The sequence below is a fragment of the Corvus brachyrhynchos genome, unplaced genomic scaffold, assembly GCF_000691975.1.
Source record: "Corvus brachyrhynchos isolate BGI_N302 unplaced genomic scaffold, ASM69197v1 scaffold239, whole genome shotgun sequence".
Taxonomy (NCBI): Eukaryota; Metazoa; Chordata; class Aves; order Passeriformes; family Corvidae; genus Corvus; species Corvus brachyrhynchos.
Genome location: NW_008246057.1, coordinates 2,768,393 through 2,775,944, shown reverse-complemented (window position 1 = coordinate 2,775,944; position 7,552 = coordinate 2,768,393). Strand labels below are relative to the sequence as shown.

General features: G+C 36.8%; 1 long non-coding RNA gene across 1 annotated transcript; it reads left to right on the top strand.

Annotated features, from left to right (window-relative positions):
* The first annotated feature begins 445 nt into the window (after positions 1-445).
* Positions 446-4,984, top strand: LOC108449538. The gene is made up of 2 exons (XR_001865710.1): positions 446-911; positions 1,798-4,984. It is a non-coding gene; the product is annotated as an uncharacterized LOC108449538 (long non-coding RNA).
* The last annotated feature ends 2,568 nt before the right edge of the window (positions 4,985-7,552 follow it).

Genomic DNA, 7,552 nt, shown 5'->3' with positions numbered 1-7,552 from the left:
AGTGGTGTTGTATCTGCCCCTCAAGTGTAATGTTTCTGAAGTTGTTGGTTGGTTTTTTCTTTTTCTTCTTGGGATGATTTACTGAAGAATGTCAGAGAAGCTAATGTTAAGTTTTTAAAAGCTTTTAAAGAGGAGGATTAGGAAAGATTCAGAAGGATAGAACCCAAAGTTATGCCAATATCTAATGAAAGCGAATGAGGTGACCTCAGTTATCTACAGAAGAAAGGGACAGGACTGATGAAAATGTAACTATATAGCAGTTGTATTCATAATTGATCCCTTCCCTTTTAGCAGTAATTGCTTTTGTTGTGATTCTACCAGATTGTTGTCTTTGCAATCTAACCTATAGTTTTATAATCAATAACTAATTCTGTTCTAATTGCCTATGGGGACTTTGGGAATGAGCAGTGTTCTACTAGGCTGCTTAAAAAAAATTAAAAATATTTTATTAATATCTGAAGAAACAAAAAAATTGTCTCTCTACCTGTCATTACAGCTCCCAGTATTTGTGTTTTTAAAGTACTGTGTCTCATCCTTCATATATTTGAAGTTACAGCCCTCACTTTCCAGTTTTCATAGCAAGACTTCTTTTTTTTTCCCCTTCTCTGCAACTCTTATCCTTGTTTTCTCATTTTTCACTTCTAATCTGTTAACAGTTACAGCACATGGTAAGTGTGAGAAGGATGGTCCTGTCTGAAGTTGGCAGAGCTTTGACGGCAGTCTTCTTGTGTCTGCTTTCTACCCCAGTAATACACCTTTTAGGATGAACTCTGCTTTTGGAAACTATTATGTTCGGATGGATTTCTGATAGTGTGCAGAAAGTATGTAGAGAAGTGGCTGGAAAAATAAGCCTGATATAATAAAGCACAAGTTACAGAACAGAATTGCAGCAGTCTGCATCTGAGCCTAAGGTAACTATAGAAGAAGTTTTTGTATTTAAAGGAAGATACTCTGAACAAGCTTTTTGGCTGGAAAAAGGTGGTCTAAGTTTCAAAGTGTACCTCTGTAAAGGTACTAACATTTTTTGCGTTTCTTGTGTACTGTTTTTATTTTAGGCTGTACATTGGGAAATCCTATGATTAAAATAGTGTGCATGTCTAAGTAACACATTCTGGTTTTATCCAGCAAAGCAGCTGGCAGACTTTTGACTTTTATATCGATGTCCTGCATAATGAAGTAATGTTCCGCTAAGGAAATGTCTCTGAATGTTAATGCTAAAGGAATCTTATCTTGAGCTTCTTGGTTAAAGGCAAACCACTGAATAGACTCTGGTGAAATAATGCTTCTTGACAGTATTGGTGCCTCACTGTTTTTCCTCAACAGAAGTTAGTCAATTAAAAGTCGATAATTTGAATGTAGGAGGTTAAAAGAATCAAGGGCTTCAGTTGCCCTGAGCTACTGTCAATGCTTAGTTTGCAGTTTTCTAAAATGCAAGGGAGTATTCTATAGTTAGGGGTCAATTATATTTTCCTATCCCTGAGGAAAAAAATTTTTATCTCTACTGTTCTTGTTGCAATGATAAAGGTCAGAGCTGTCTAGCTACAGCATATGTACCTTATATTCTGATGTTAAAATCAGTTGTTTGTTATTTTTCAAACTGTATTAAAATTGTATTGGTTTCATATTCATGTTTCTAAAGAAAGCTCTCTTGGGATGTATTTCTTCCCTTTGCTTTGCTCTGCCTTTTCTTGTCTCATGTTTCACCCCAGTAATTTCTCTGTGTAATAATTGTTTGTCTCCTGCTTGGTACCCTCCTGTTGTTGCTCACCTGTATGTGATGTTATTCCTTTATCACAGACTGGGACATAGATGTTTGTACAGAATCACTATAGAAGAGGTTCTTAGGTAGCTGCTTGGAGCCTGGAGATGGGTGTGATGGAATTGCTGTTTCTGTGACTGGTTGCCTGAAAGGTTGGTATAAGGTGAGCAAATGCATGATTGAGGGGTATCTTCAAGAGAGAAGGTACAGTCAATAGAGAGGGTGACTCCTCCCTCTTCTAGAGTGGTTAGGAAAGAAACAATTCCATATTCCTTTCATTGGTTGGGATTCATCCTGCTGCCAGGTGGGCAGTTACACAGGCTGCGCCCACTCTGTGTGCTTTAAGGCAGCTGGTTTTATTCCTTTCTCCTGCCAGAGTGGTCACTTAGCACCTTTGGAATTTGAGATCATGTGCCCTGTAGAAATAAAACCATAGGACACTGAATCCTAGGAAAAGAAAGCATAAGTTATTAAAATCCACGTAGAAAGTAATTAAAAGAATGCCAGTTAAGTGCAGCTGAGACTTTAGTTAAGTAAGGTACTTAACTAAAAATGTAATAAATAAAGCCAACTTTTTTTAATGGCTATTTTAATGTTTGAAAGTTAAAGTTTTAAAATAAATAGTGTTTCTCTATAAATTGTGGTTTACATGTATGGTTGTTATGTAGTTCACATCTTACTGTTTCAAAAAAGATTATGTAGAACTAAAAACTGCTCAAAGAAGGAGAGGAGATAGTAAAGGTGATTGAGGATATTGGGCAGCTTAATTTATGACTAGTAGTTTTCAGATATGTAAAGCTGGTTAAGGAATGTTTTAATATGCCTGAAAAATCATTACAGGTATAGAAGGGGAAGAAGAAATAACTTGCCTTTATTCATTACAAAACAGTGAATGACTTCAGTGGAAAAAAACTCCAACCCAACTTCTTTTTGTACAGTACAAAAAGCAGAATGTGGCTTTGCAATATGTTGTAGAGTCCAAGTTACAGGTGGGTTTAAGAAGGATAAGACTGGTAACTAGAACCATTAGTTTTTAAGAATGCTATTGTCAGTGCAGTGTGATCTTCCAAGCCCCTGTTTGCTCAAGCCCTATCAATTAAATTTGTCCTAATAGAGAGTGATCCACTTGTATACTCATCTCTAAGCATATGTTTCTGGCACCCACTGGTATAATACTGGCCTAGGTACTCGTTTGACCTAGATTAGTGTGGCAGCCCCTAGATTTTCAAGGCCACCTCTGTGGATCACTTGCAGCATCTGACAGTATGCACAAGCCTGACAGGATCTGTGAGCCTAGATCCAAGCAGGGTGATCTAATGTGTAGCACTTCTGTACCTGGCTCAAGAAGGAGCCGTAAAACTGGAGTTAGCTACTAAATCTGTACAGTCAATCAGTAGAGGTGTGTTTGAGAAGAGCTTTCATGCCCAATACCAGTAAGGTAATGATGATGGTGGGGGAGGCTTTCCTGGGAGTGAAAAACAGTGAAGAAATGGGCATGCTTGAAATGCTACTTTCCTGTAGGCTTTGATGCCATCTGCAGGTCTGAGTTTGATGTCAAAATGAGCCTGGGATTGCTTTAAAGTTGTGAATCTAAGAATTCAGATTATTTGATCAGTAGCTGTGAAAAAGTAGCTCTATTTTAAGGTTTTGGTTCCCATGCTTATGTAATAGCTCAGTAGTTCACTCACTTGTGAAGTAAGAGTTAAGATGCCTGAGGAATTTCAAACTTCTTATTTCAACTTGCCATGTGCAAGTGTCAATCACAAGATAATAGGCCGTGCTAGGCTTCGGTGTGTAAGGGATGGCCAGTGGCTTTACCACCCTTCTGCAGAATAAATAAGAGCAACAGACTGATGGAGTTGGAAGGTGAGTGATGAAAAGGGAAGCGTTGCTATCAAGTTTCACTAATAAACAGGTATCAGCATGCTGCTTGACTGCTGCCAGGTAGCTCTGAGTTACAAAACAAACATATGGTGATTTGGTTAGAATGAGGCTGTATGGGTCATTAAATGATTTTTCTTTTTAGCACAGCGGTCCCAATTCATCATTTTTATGAAAGAGAGAGCCCTGAGGAGATCAGAGGCTTAAGCTTTCTTTCAAGTTCTCTTTCCTGGTGTCAGAAGGCACAGTATGACAGATCCCTTTTGCCAGAATCTATTCCCAGGTGAATGCTGTAAAGTGTCAGGGAAACCTGGATACGACCAGGAGCTTCATGGTACTATTAGGAGTTCTGGCTCAAAAGAATAAAATCATCTTAAATGCTTTTTCAGATACTATTATCCATTTACTTTTTTTTTTTAAGGTAGTCTATTGCTTGGGGTGACCTGTTTTGTATATTAGTAACATGGTGTCCAGCACATGTTGGTGTCCAAGTCCGTGATGCTGGTCCCTAGACATCTAATTAAATTCCACTCAAATGCTTAGAGCATTGCCTCTCTTTTTAATGTTAATTAGAGATTTTAATGTTTATTTTTTTGTTTCCCAGAAATGTTTGCTATATGGCAACATGTAAGTTAGATTGTGTCAACAGTGTTGAGAAGTTGACACACAGCGATTTTGGTATTTGCTTCCACACTGTGCATTTCATAGAGACACTCTTCAATCAGGAATGAACAGTTTTGGGAATTGAGCGCTTTGTGATGAACTCAGCAATGCTGCTGTGGGCAAACATAATTTGGGCACACCAGCCAGTCAAGGCTCTTGAAGAAGCTGGATGTGAAAGCACATGTGAGTCTCGAGTGGGCTCAAAATGTGAAATAGAGTGGCTCAAAATGTGAAATAGAGCTATAAAGAACTGTGCTGAAGCTACCAGTATATTTTAGATCACCAGATACCTGTTACATAGCTGCTTTGGTGTTTAGTATGGATCAGTTACTTTTAAGTGTTGTGTTCTCACTGCTAATCCAGGTTGCTTGTAAATCCGGAAAAAAACAAGGTTGAAACTATATATTCCAATAGACAATACCTATTTTTCTTCAATTGTCTAAAACAAGTGCTATTGAGAATTGATTTTTAGTTTATCTAAAAATGTTGCAATAAAGTTTGACAAATTTTCGACATATTGTATAAGAAACATGGTGCAGGAAATAAAAATATTTATCCTGTTTCTATAGTTGAAAAGTAGTATATTTGTATTCTCTAGTGTTTATTTCTGAAGCCAGAAAATCAGTTTTGTGTAATGAGAATATTTGTCTTGGGAATAAAGATGTTACCCTTTTAAAATAATCATTTTGATCTAATTTTTTGTTTCCAGAATGACTCTCAGTAGCTTGTGTCTCACAGGGTGCCATATCTTGTCCTAATTGTAGCATTATGAAAGCTTGAGATAAAGTTTAAGTAGATCAGACTCCTTCTCTTCCACTTGTACCTTCTCTGCAGTAGCAGCTTGTCTTAATCCTTGCCTTGTGCTTCGCCATGCCAGTGAATACAGAGAATTTTTAATAGCTGCAACTAAAAGGAATGTTAAAATAAACCACAGCTGAATACATATATTGAAACAAAACCACAGATTTATTTTGAAAGTTTTGCTGTTTTCATTACAGTTTTTTCTATACATCAGTGTGTGGGTTTACTGTATGTATCAGTGTCTAATGAGCAGAATTCATATTGTAGTTAAAATTCTAGGGCTCTCTTAATGGCTTTGTCTGATATTCTGCCTTTGCTAATGATGAAAAAGGAATGTGCTAACTTGTGGTCTGTACATGTAAAAAGGAATAATTCACTCTCCTAATTGTGCTGCAATCTAAATCAAACAATTTGACATATTTGCATTGCTATGCTGTCTTCTTTCCCACTTTAAAACAATCAAAATTTTAGACAAGTACGTCAAGTAGTAAAGCAACTTTAAAAATAAAACTATGAAACTGTAAAAGAAGGTCCTCTTATGATGGTTTTAACACCAGAAAGTTAAGTGTCAGCAAATAATTATCTTTTCAGTTTATTTGTGAGATGCATAGATTGCTAAAAATCACTTTATGTGATTTCTTCAATAAGTGGGAATTTTTATGGAGGACATACATTTAAGTAGAAGAATGTGACTGAGGTTTTAAATCAGAAAGTGGCATTATATATGTGTTGACAGTGTCTCTCAAATCTATACAGTATGTGTTTAATTATGGCAAAAATAATGAAAATAATGCAAGAGTTAGCAAAAACTTAAAAAAGCAAACCAAACCACATGGGACCTCAGAGTTGTTTCTTAGCATCAGGACCTGATGGGCAAAGTGCAGAGAACGTGCTTGTCTTGTTAGTTTATTCAGAGTGTTTTTAAGACACAGCGATGTTAATATGCAAGGACAATGGAACTGAATGTGTGCCAGCTTCTTCCTAATTACAGTTCACAGCCTGAGGTATTAAGATGAATTGAAACTGTGCATGGTTTAAATTACTATGTTAAGCTCTGAACTGTGGTGCACCAGATGCTGGTATGTTTGATTTAGCAATGATTGTTGCAAAGCAGCAATCTCCAGCAAGAAGAATCGTAATTCTCAGAGTCTGCTTTTCAAACTTTTTCTCAGATTTTGTTCTGTAGTGTATTTCAATTTTGATGCTGTGAAATTTACATTGGTAATAAAGGAGCTGGTTTAAAATAATACTGCAAAGCTAAGACAAAGATTTTATTGCTTTTCAGTGCTTGTATCCTTAGCCAATTTTTTTTCTCCACAGTTTATGCCAATACATTATACTTCGTATTTCACAGTTCATTTGCATTGGCATAAGTAATAAGCAATAGCTATGTATGTGTATGTACATAAAATACTGCCTTAACATAAGGAACTTAATTTGGGAGTCTTTAAATATCATTTAAACTCAGTAGATAAAGTCCCTTAGCACTCTACAGAGGTAATAGTCTCATAGCAGGGATGAAGTGTGTAATCTCTTAGTGTTCCAGGAGAGGCTAAAAACCACAAAGTAGAAAAATTGGTCTCTTCTCACTTCTTTGCGTAGTATTATCACCTTTGTTCTTGGGTTTGCTTCTTGTGGTGTTCCCATCAATGTAGGATGATATTATAAACAAGTGAAATAAAAAGGAGCAATCTGCCTTGTTTTTAAGATAATATAATTTCCTTCAAACTGAATTATTACAGATCATGTGGAAATAAAACCTAATCAAGAATTAAAAGCATGTTCAACCCATTTCACAGCATAGAATTTAATTTTGGCTTTTATCAGCAGTGATGGAAAGCAGCAAAGCTGTGATTTGCTGCCAGTAAATAGAATATACCTAGAATATCAGAATGAAAAGTCAGTGAGCATATAGTGACATTGCCTTATCTTAGCAGATACACATGAATATAAAGGGGGGGTGTTTGGAGAAAGGAAATAGAAGACAGGGCAGAAGCCAGAGTCAGGGGACTATTGCTTTAGCAGAAGATGGAAAGACTGATGTACAATGTAGGGTGTCACTGATGGGGAAAAAATGTGCATGTACTCCAGTTAATGTGAGCAGGCACCCAAAATGCTCTAATAATTCTGGGAAAATTGGAAATGGAGACTTAGTGAGGTGAAGAGAGAATGTCTGTGTGTTTGTATGTATAAATAAAATGGCCTGCTATATCCCCTCCTAGTAATACATTGTCCTATTTAGAGGATGATACATTAATTCTGAACTCTTCTCTTTATGGAGGCTGGGAAGGAGGAATCCAGTAACCATTCCAACTGTGTCCTTTCTCATCCTGAAATTCTTCGCTGTTTATCTCCCACGTTTGCAGCATGATCTGCACCCACCAGCTGCTGAGGTATTCTATTAATGCAGCTTGGACCTGTATTTCTGTGCAGGTTAAATAGCTGCTA